Genomic DNA, 12109 nt, shown 5'->3' with positions numbered 1-12109 from the left:
AACAGTATGCATCATTTCAGATGGAGGCATAAACCAGCTATAACTAGATCTTTACTTAGTTCAGACTTTGGTTGGAATTTCAAAGGAAAAAAAAGACTGATAAATTAGGAATTGTTCCCTTTATTTATTTAGTGTATAGGTCCAAACTTACAAATGTTAAAAACACCCCACTGTTGGAAGGAGTCTTTTTAAACAATTCCAGAAGTGCTATTCATTGGAAATTTGTACTAATTTTAAAATTTAATTCTCTCTGATTTCAGCTCTCCTAAATATCATTTTTCAGTTGTGCCTATTTCCAACAGAGCAATGAGCAAAGCCCATTTATAATAACAAGAAATAAGTTTATAAAGAAAGAATCAGAGATTCATCAATAATCAAAACCTTTGAGTTTTACCTATGATAGAGTAATAGTTTGGAGGGTTTCAGTGTAAAGAGAGAGGCACTGTCATCTTTATTCCCAAAATGCAAATGCAAATCTATTTGATCAATGAATCCTACATCCTTGTCCCAGCAGAAAGATGTCCAACTTAACTTTTTTTCTAGAACACAAATGCATGACATTGGCCTCTGTCTACCCAGTCTACTGCCTCTTCTTTCTCCATGCTGCTTCTGCCAGTCATTGATGGCAGGAGATTGGGGTGAAATAAACTGGGGAAAATAGCTCCTGTGCAACCAGTTCTTTGATTCCTACGAGCAATTATCTAGGATTAAAGACAATGACAGATCTGCTGCCACTAAATGGCATCAAAGGAGAGGTGCCCTGCCCCTGCTTTTCTCCATCCCCCAGTTTCTAGTGCAGATACACCTCTAGTTTGCTTTGTTGCTGAATTACAGAGTAAGAGTTGAACGTGTACCCAACACTTCCTTAAGGCAGCTTAGTTTTCTGCTGGCTTTGATACTGGATAGTGGCACTTTAGTGCTGCCATGCAGAAGCATATGCAGGCCAAGGATAGGTGCAGTGATAGTCATTGGCTTCTTACTGATGAGAACCATTGGGGGATTGAAGCCCCAGTACTTTTCATGCGTGTAGTTCCTGTTAGAAAAGGGTGTAGTTTCATGCATCTGGTGACACTAACCATTATGAAGCCAGTAACCATAATTGTAGAAACACTTGCTTCAGGCTGATTTTAGACTGCTTCCTTTCTCCCATCCCCAACTTTCTTGCTTCCTCACCATTCTCTGTGGGCAAGAGTGAGATGATGGGGCAGATATTTTACCTGATCTGTGTAATGGTCCCAAGGAGTTTGAACTAACATTTTATAACGTCACTACTAACTCATTAAACGTGTAGCTAGGTCAAAATAATGAGTGAAAACAAAGGATTCAAATAACAATTGGCCCCTATTAAGTGTTTTATGTTGTTTTATAAGATAGTGTAGGATATAACCAAAAGGAAATGAAAAAAAAGAAATATAGAAGGTCTCTGAACTACTTTCTCTCTATGATTACTCTGATTTTACATTGAAATAAGTTAAAGGTATGAAATGGTGATCTTTTCCAATGTTTCTCCCATTAAAAATTCACCTTAGTTTTTTGTGAAGATTTTTTGACACTCGTGACAATAGGCTCACTTGTTCTCGGTGACTTGTACAACAAAAATCTATTTGGAACTGAGAGACAGGCCATTTCCAATCCCACAGTGCATGCTGCTAACTCCTCTACTTAATGCCTGAAGGACTGAATGAATGATTCAGGAAACAGCGAGAAGATTAAAGGCTGGACAGACAGAGGATTGAGGAATCTGACCATACAGGTGATGGTGTGTTTCCCTTTTTGGTAGCCCCAGCTAGAATGGCCAGTGATGAATAACCTTTTCAGTATCAAATAAGCCATAGCTTCCTCCCTCCCTGAGTTAGAGGGCTGGTTTGGAAATAGTCTACTGGATTATGATTCATGATATTTCCCCCCTGCTGTTTTCAAATCCTTCACTCAGACTGTTAGGGGAACTAGACATAAAGTTTTATAGCGTGATTAAAGGAAAGTATGAATTTTGTTTCATTTTTTGATAAAGCAAAGAAAAGTATAAGTAAAAAAGAAAACGTAGAAGTAGGCAGAAGCCAAGCCAGCTAATTTCTTGATTGAGACTGGGGATCCTGCTGTTCCAGACGTGACTGACCTCTGATAGCCCTAACCAACATCAAGAAGGCTACAGATTCCCCTACTACAGGGGTAGGCAACCTTGGCCCTTTTAGGACTCATGGACTTCAACTCCCAGAATTCCTGAGCCAGCATGAAGTCCATAAGTCATAAAAGAGCCAAGGTTGCCTAGCCCTGCCCTACCATTACCTTGGATTGTTATTTATAGGCAGTAATATATAGAGGGAATCTAGAGAAAGCCTTCTGACTGGGGGATTTGGCAGCAGAAATCATTGTGCCTACACTTAGTAATCGATCGGTTGTGGCCCATGCCATCTTAAAAACATGAATACCTTAGATGCAGCTGATATAGTTTTTTCCTGATGAAAAGGAGTGTCAAATTCACTTAGGTTTTGTTTTGTTACAATGAAAACTCAAACAAGTCTACTCAAAGTAAATTCTCACTGAAATAAAATCAGGTGGAAGGGATTTCAGAGTTACTATAATCTATCCTCTGCACAGTTCAGGAAGTAAGATTGTTTTCAAGTATGATTGCCTTTCAGATATAGACTGCAAAAATGCAGAAGTCTATGGGATGGCACTAAATATATAATTTTCTGTATCTGTTTGCTGCCATCTAGTGACTGCTTGGTGTTTGTAGCCCAGTTCTGGTGGCCCTTTTTAAAATGGTTAAATGTATTAAGGAACATTGTTTCATGTATATTTGTACACAATTTCTCATTGCTACTGTCAAAAAAGAAACTGCTATTCATTGTCAGAAACTTTAGCTTCATGACTGAACATTAACTACTTTATCATTTTATCACCGTTTATTTTCCATTGTCCAGTTGCATGTATCTACTCAGGATATTTACAAATAGTTTTACAGGTTTTGTGGGTTGGAACTTAAACTTCCCTGTTGAAATTTATTGCAGTATTGTTTTACTGGGATTAAGGTATGTACTGTCAGAAGGGGAGAGGCATTTGCAGTTTACTGGAACCAGGCTATAATCCTATTAGGATAAGTAGAAAAAAAATGACTGAACTATAGCTCTTGCTTGAAACTGTTTAGGAAATGTATTTCCCTGCTATGCTGTACTGCGAGATTTACTGGAGTCAAATAGAAGTAACGTTAAGGTAGTATAAATTCTCTGACTTGATAAGGTAAGTGTGGATTCATAATTTAGAAAAAAACTAATTCACAACTATAGATAATTGGAATATTGCAAGAGCCTTGGTGGAGCAGTGGGCTAATGCCTCCTTAAGTAACACCAGCTGCCTGCAATTAGTGCAGGTTCGCATCCCACCAGGCTCAAGGTTGACTCAGCCTTCCATCCTTCCGAGGTAGGTAAAATGAGGACCCAGATTGTTGGGGGCAATTAAGCTGACTTTGTAATAATGCCGCTTGGGGTGTGTGTGAAAGCCCTAATAAGCAGGCATATACATAGAATGAAGGCTACTGCTAAGCTTGTAAGCCGCCCTGAGTCTTCGGAGAAGGGCGGGATATAAATGGAATTAAAATAATAAAAAAAATGGTTAGTGCCAAACCCCCAAATTTCTGCCAGCAAGAAAATCTATGGCTTATATTTATTTATTTATCTGTCTGTTTACCTATCTCACTATTCTTGAGCTGTTTGAATGTGTAGGGAGCTGCTATCTAAATAAAAATTCAGTTTTAGGTGCCAAGAAGAGAAATTAACTGTTTTTCACAGCGACAATATAGATAAACCAAGATGGTTTTCTCCATTGGTCTATGGAATATCCACTTCTCCCTGTTATTCAACGTTTCTATAAAGAACTTTGCCTTCTAGTATGATGTTGATTCTCTTTCAATTGCTTTGCAGCACCTGAATACTGCAGGATCCAATCTGGGTCGGTCACCGGGACCAGAGGATTTGTCTTTCAAGCTTTCAGACACATGCTGGAGCCCATCTTCAGGAAACTTCTCTCTAGCCTGTAGTCTCTCTAGACCAGACAGAAGTTCCCTGAAAATGGGCTCTAGCACAAATCTAGCACAAATCTGAAAACACCTTGGAAGACAAAACCCTCTGGTCCCGGTGACCGACCCAGTTTGGATTCTGCAATATTATCCTGGGTCATGTATATTCACCTTCATTCATGAATTTCTACTATCTCCAAACTGTAGAAAATAAACTCTTTAAAAAGCAGGCCAATTGGCTACCTATGGACCTAGTAAAAAAGCATTATTTTTGTGGTTTTGCATATCCTTTAAAAAAAATCTTTACATGGAGTTCAGATGGGATAGAACTCTCTTAATAATGATTATCTCAAAAGAGACATCAGTTTCCTAATATCTGTTTGTTAACAATGGCCCATTAGCTACAAGGAGAAGTACTGACCTTTATTGAAAAGGGGCTTACGTTGAATTATTGAGTCATTAATTTTAAAATTAAGATTTTTGGTTTACTGAAGGCATTTGCCTTTTATATGTCATTTCTTGCAAGAATTATGAATCTCAAGAGTTACTAATGGTACTAAAACTAACTAAATATGTAAGTAAATATCTAGTGCATGTTTTGTAAGATCATAAGTTGTAATATGTAAAGCGGGGGTGGCTGGGGTCGGAATGCAAATTGATATTGGCCAAGAAACTGATAATTCTGGTTCCAGTGAAGAATTATTTGAGTATTTACTCTGATCAAGTGTCACTGAATTCATTGAGCTTATTCAAAAATAACTATTTCTGAATGTCTATGAATAAATATGCAGAAATCATCCTGCAAATCTGAAATTCTAATTATACAAATGAGGAAGCAAATTTCATTGAATTTAGTAAGAAATGTGTAAAAAAAAGTTTAAGGGTAAGTTATAATATCTGCATATGATTATCTAGTCAAAAAGGTCATTCTTGTTTTAGTTGACACATAGTGTAAATTCTGGTAAGTATACTAATATTTTGTCTTTTTATGCCATCTTGTGGCTAATATAAAACATGCACATTTCAGTTTTAGAATGCACAACATTCTATCATAAGTTGTAATATGTAAAGCGGGGGTGGCTGGGGTCGGAATGCAAATTGATATTGGCCAAGAAACTGATAATTCTGGTTCCAGTGAAGAATTATTTGAGTATTTACTCTGATCAAGTGTCACTGAATTCATTGAGCTTATTCAAAAATAACTATTTCTGAATGTCTATGAATAAATATGCAGAAATCATCCTGCAAATCTGAAATTCTAATTATACAAATGAGGAAGCAAATTTCATTGAATTTAGTAAGAAATGTGTAAAAAAAGTTTAAGGGTAAGTTATAATATCTGCATATGATTATCTAGTCAAAAAGGTCATTCTTGTTTTAGTTGACACATAGTGTAAATTCTGGTAAGTATACTAATATTTTGTCTTTTTATGCCATCTTGTGGCTAATATAAAACATGCACATTTCAGTTTTAGAATGCACAACATTCTATCCGTGGAATTTATAAGTTAAAACAAAAATATTTTAGCTTAGATTTCAAAGCAAGGAAGTACAAACATGGCTTTTTTGAATCTTAAAGCTGGATCAGACTGAAAGCTCACCCAGCTCACAGTTTGTTTTACTGTGACCAATTAGATGCTTCTTACACTTACACTTAATGTTACTTCCAGAAATAGAACAATAATTTGTTTCCTTGATTGTTTTACGAACTGGGATTCCAAGAGGAGCTTCCAATTATTCTGGAAGTAGTTTATACTAGCTAGTGTAAATGTTATATTACAAGAATTTGCCTAAACGTCTTTGAAAGTCATCCAAGCAGCAGGTCATCTTGTAGTTGGAGGAGTCCTTGGGAGTCCTTGGTCAGGTGGGTCTGGTCATGCACTAAGCCTCACAGGAGCTCCCCCAACCCTGAGACACCACCTGCCCTGCTTAGAGTTCTGCATCTCATCTGTGAGAACAGAGGTGGGGTTACTTGAGATGAATATGTTGCTTCACTTAATGACCCTCACGACTTGTAACTGTAAAGGGCAGAAACTATTATGTCCATGAGTCAAGAGCTATCTGCATTGAATTATTCATTTTTTATCCAAAATATTCTTAACATGGCCCTCCTGTATAATTCAAATGCATCATTTTGGGAGGTTGTTTAGCTTTTCTGCTGGTCCAACTTTTACAACTCTTTGTTATAGCTGGGAAAGTTATCACCTTGATAATACATGTTTTTGTGGTTAATGTGTTATCCTTGTACTTTAATTTTTTGTTTATATTTGTTAGTCCTTCCAAATAGCAGAAGTCTTCCTTTAACAGCTATCCTTGTAAATCAGGAGTGTTAAATTGCCGGCCCGTGGGCCGGATGCATCATACTGAAAACACGCCTGCCCCATTGCCAGCAATGGAAAAAAAGTGGCGATACGTCGTGACATGTCACGTTGTGAGTTTGACACTCTTGTTGTAAATGCTTGAATGTAGAAAAGTAAGGTCTGTTACTACTTCACTGTCTGCTTTTCCTATTTTAGGTGGGTTGTTACTGCTGCTTTTTAAATGATATTTTTATTGACATTTTAAATACATTAATACAAGATGATATAAACTAAAACTAGATTAAATAAAAGGTGAAAAAAACATTAGGGAATACAAAAGAAAAAAAATACTAAGAAACCAACTTCCCATCCTCATCACAACAAATATAAACAATTTCACTATTTTTTCACTTCCTCTTTTGAATCCAACTGGCCTTTCTGGCAGTTCTTAGTTCTTCTGCACAGTTGAAGGCCAGATTGCAAAATCTTAATAGCACTATCATATTAATATGTTGGTGTTAAATAATCCAAACATTCTTTAGCACTGCCCTCAACCATGGGGTTAATTAACAAATATGTAGAGCTCTTCACCCCATAACACAAATCTTAGTTACTGTATAGGCAATTCCAGTGAATAACTTCTCTTCCAATCCAGACGTAAGCAAAATATGTAGTGCAAAATGGTCCAGAGCCCTAAAATAATCACATTCATTTAACAAATATCAACTGTATCATTTCATTCTGTTATTTCCTGTTCATCATACAAATTCTTTTGTAGTCAAATATTTTTAAGAGCTATTTACTGTTTATTGTGGTTTGGGGTCAAATTCCTTTATAATCAATAAAGCAAAATTGAATATCTTTCTGGAACTCTTGTGTGTTTTCTGTCATTTAGCAAATATTAGCAATATGACCTGGTTCTGCCTCTTTTGAATCCAACTTGCCCCCTTCTGGCAGTTGTTAGTTCTTTTGCACAGTTGAAGGCCAGATTGCAAAATCTTAACAGCAGTATCACATTAATATGTTGGTGTTGTTAAATAATCCAAACCAGTGCTTTTTTTGTAAAAAAAAAAAAAAGTGCCAGAACTCACACATGTCATACAACCCGCTTTGCCTACCCTACAAGGTTCCATCCAAAAAAGGTGCCGGAACTCCGTTCTGAGCGTTCTGTGAGAAAAAAAGCCCTGATCCAAACATTCTTTAGCACTGCCCTAAACCATGGTGCTCATTTTCAAGAAAAGTTTAAACTTTTAGTTTGGTAGATACATCTGGCTAACCTGGCTAATTAGGTTTGTTCCTGCTTGATACTTTGATGGGAGACGACTTAAGAATGTCAGGACTATATGCTAACCAAAAGTCCAAAAAACATCCTTAAAAAAGGCAGTGGCAAGACCCTTGTATTGTTGCTGTGAAAACTGCATGATTATTTCCGTGTAGTTAGCAAGAATTGAATTTGCCTATATGGGACATTTATTTTTATAAATAATAAAATATCCATATGCAGCTTACTTGTTTGAATAAGTATGTTAAATATGTTTTTATTGGAAATATATAGTGCTACTTCTCTTGATGACATAGTAAGATAAACTTTGAAAGTTTGGTTGATTTCATTCTCTGTCACTTTAACAATTGTAATATTGCAGTGCCACCTTGTGGTACATTGCTGGCATTAACGATTTTTTCAGGCACAGTACATTGCTGGAATAATCATTTCAATAGAATAAATCTATGTATGATAGAATAGTCATACTTTAAATAAAATAGAAGAGCTAATAGGATTTTGCCTGGGAGGTTTGTGTGGAATTCTATAAATAAAAAATGTAGACTTTGCTAACCTGAGTGTTGGAGAAATAACAACAACAAAAGAAATAAAAAAGCCGCCTTGCTGGTGGTGCTCTAAAAAGAAAAAAAAATGAAGATGAATGTCAAGGAATTGGCATTTGTACTTATAGCAATAGCACTTAAACTTATATACCACTTCACGGTGCTTTACAGTCCTCTCTAAGAGGTTTACAGAATCAGCATATTGCCCTCAACAATCTGAGTCCTCATTTTATCGACCTTGAGAGGATGGAAGGCTGAGTCAACCTTGAGCCCGTAAGACTTGAACTGCCAAACTGCTGGCAGTCAGCAGTCAGCAGAAGTAGCCTGTGGTACTGCATTCTAACTACTGCGCCACCACAACTTTATCCTGCCTTATTAACTTATGGTGTATTTATTTTCTAATACAATACCTGGGTTATGTTTCTAGCAAATTCAAGGCTGTAGCAGTACTTAAAGAAAAAGTCTAAGAACTGAATCAGTAAATGACCTCCTATTAGTTAATAAGGCAGAATAAAGTAAGATTGGGGTGTGTGTGTGTGTGGTTTTTTTTTAGAAAAAGGAAATTATTCAACAGAAACAGCCTTGGTGGAGCAGTGGGCTAATGCCTCCTTAAGTAACACCAGCTGCCTGCAATTAGTGCAGGTTCGCATCCCACCAGGCTCAAGGTTGACTCAGCCTTCCATCCTTCCGAGGTAGGTAAAATGAGGACCCAGATTGTTGGGGGCAATAAGCTGACTTTGTAATAATGCCGCTTGGGGGGTGTATGAAAGCCCTAATAAGCAGGCATATACATAGAATGAAGGCTACTGCTAAGCACATTGGTTTGTGCTTTAGATTGTAAGCCGCCCTGAGTCTTCGGAGAAGGGCGGGATATAAATGGGATTTAAAAAAAACAAAAAAAAACATACTGTGAAAATAACTTTTCCATAAGGAGAAATATAGCGCATACTGTATTCTGCACCACTGAACTCATATGGTTTTGATATTCTGAAACAGTTTCTGAGTATTTGGTTTCTGAGCCACAAAGAAAAGGGAGTCAAGCTATTCTCCAAAGCACCCGAAGGCAGGACAAGAAGCAATGGATGAAAACTAATCAAGGAGAGAAGCAACCTAGAACTAAGAAGAAACTTCCTGACAGAACAATTAACCAGTGGAACAACCTGCCTTCAGAAGCTGTGAAGGCTCCAACACTGGAAGTTTTTAAGAAGAGACTGGACAGCCATTTGTCTGAAATGGTATAGGGTTTCCTACCTGAGCAGGGGGTTGGACTAGATGATCTCCAAGGTCCCTTCCAACTTTACTATTATGATTATGATTATGTTCTTTAAGAAGACAAAGAATAAATTCAAAGAGTTTTGTGATCTACTGTTAGGAGAATTGAAAAAAATATATGTTACTTGGATTCACTGGTTCATGAAGTCTGGTGTCCTCCTAGAGCAGGGGTCAGCAACCTGAAACAGTGAAAGAGCCACTCAGAACTGGTTCCCTCACAAAAGGAAAAACTGGGAGCCGCAAAAAATGTGTGCACATGTGCGTACATTCGCGCATGCGCAGAACAGGGTTTGACTGAAGAGTGGAGCCAAGGCGAGATATGCACCTACTCTGCATATTTGAATTGATTATTTGAACTTTTTTTTTTTATTGAAAAGTTTTAAAATACAATTTTCCTTTGAAAAACCCCCCCTTCCCCCTCCCTCCTCCCCTCCCTACCTCCCCCCTATCTCCCCCCCTCCCCCTCTCCCTCCTCCCTCCCCTGCCTCCCACCCCTCTACTTCCCCTCCTCCCCCCTCCCCCCCCCGACTTCCCAGAGCAAAATACAAGGTATATATCTAAAAAGCAATCATAAACAATCATATACTAACAATTATAAACTCTAAAATCCATCACTCTCTAGCTTATATAGAGTAAACCAATCCTTAACAATACTAAATATGTATAAAGAACTAAAATAAAAGAAAACTAGCATCATTCCCATCTATGTTCTTCCACAATTCACTATTACCTAGACATATTCTCACTTACACATCACAAGCACCTATCCCTATTAACCTCTCTAGCCAAAATAGGCTATAATAGATAGTTCTTACACAAATTAACCCGCATTAACCCACAAAACTTTCTTCCTCTTCCTCTGTAGTAAATTGTCCATTAATTCCAAATTGAACATTCTGTTACCATACATATCATCCCAAAACTCTTAAAAACACAACTACCACTTGACTATAAGTATATTGTGGAAGTTCCATAGATTTCTACTGGTCTTATTTTTTAATCTTTTTTGAGCGTTTTAAGGCAGCACGCGTCACCCTCTGTTCTCTAGGATCATCCAAAAGAGTTGCAGCTTGATCTCCTCCTGTACCCTTCTCGTCTATCTGTCCATCTTCATCCTCTTGATGTTCTCCTTCTCCAGATCCCTCTGCAGCTTCCAGAAGTGTTGATGGGGTTGCTTCTAAAACATTGTTGTAAAAATCATGCGCTTGCTTCACAGTACCCAAACAGTACCTTTTGCCATCATACATGAAGCTCAACCCAGCTGGGATCTCCCATCTGAACCTTATATCTCTTTGCTTGAGCTCTTGCACAAGAAATATAAAGTCCTTCCTTCTCTTTAAAATCTTTGGAGGAATTTCTTTTAGAACCAAAACTTCTTGACCAGCAATCACAACTTTAGTATCATAGGCAGCTTGTATAACTTCATCTCTAATTTCCCTTTTTACAAAATAAACCACCACATCTCTAGGCAACTTTCTCTGCTTAGCAATCCACGAATTCACACGAAACACTTTGTCCATGCCTTGTTTTATTTCAGATGCTGGATGGTTCAATACTCCCTCAAAAGCCTCAGAAACCAGCTGCTTTAAATCTTCCTTAATATTCTCTTTTAGGCCTCTAATTCTAACAGCAAACTGCATCTGGTAAAATTGAGCCAAACTCTGTTCGCTATCCATTTTGTCTTTTAAATCTTCAATTTCCAATACTTTTGCTTCTAATATAGCATTCTTTTGAGTTAAGTCTTCCACTTGATCATCCAGCACCTCCACACATTTAGCTACTTTATGCACTGAGGACAAAATGTCTACCTTCATCTCTCTAAGTTTCTGCTCCATCCTTTCTTCCATTCTCTGCTCCAATTTCTCCAATTTCTCCTCCATCTGTGCAAATTTAACACCCATTGACTCCAAAATTAACTGGGTATGTTTTTCAAGATCCTTCGATGTCAATACATCAGGAGAATGCAACGCCTGCAGTAATGATTGTTGTTGCACCGGAGAATTTCCAGCACTCCGAAAAGTTCTAGGGGGAGGTTTAGCCGCCATCTTTTACTTACAATTGTGACGCACTTTCACTTTAAGTTTTAAGCATAGTCCATCAAGCTTGAGAGTAAAATAAAATAATCCTCTTCATCTCTTCACCTTTTCCTCTTGTACCGCTCTGCCTGCTCCTTTAAATCATAGTCCTTTCTTCAGGCAGGGATGGTTCGCAGACGCCTGGCTCTGCTCCAGGAAGTTCGGAGCAGAGACGACGGCCAGCTGGGAGCAACCCAGGCTTCGGGGGAGTTCAATCCTTCAGCCGCCCAAGCTCGAAGCTCAGGCGGCCTCGGAGAACTCTACCCCTACCTGGGGCCTCACCCCCTCCTCTTCTCCCGAGGAGGGGGCTTCAATTTCGCCCGAACAGCTGATCGGCGCTGTTTCGGGCAAAAAAACAAACAGCTGAGCCGCGGGCAGCCAGGGGAGGCTGTCTTCGGCGCCGCGCCGCCAGCGGAAGTCCCGATTATTTGAACTTTTTTAGTCCCACTTTTTTTTTGGACTGCACATGGCAGAGGACTGGGAGCCGCAGGAGATGGCTGAAAGAGCTGCATGCGGCTCCGGAGCCGCGGGTTGCAGACCTGTGTCCTAGAGCAAGGACCCCAAATCCAGTGATTTTCAGTCCCATCAAGTGATTTTCACTTTCCATCCAGTGACATACAGGG

This window comes from Vipera ursinii (genome assembly GCF_947247035.1).
Source record: "Vipera ursinii genome assembly, chromosome: 2".
NCBI classification, from domain to species: Eukaryota; Metazoa; Chordata; class Lepidosauria; order Squamata; family Viperidae; genus Vipera; species Vipera ursinii.
The sequence above is the reverse complement of the archived record's forward strand: the minus strand, read 5'-3'. Positions refer to the sequence as shown.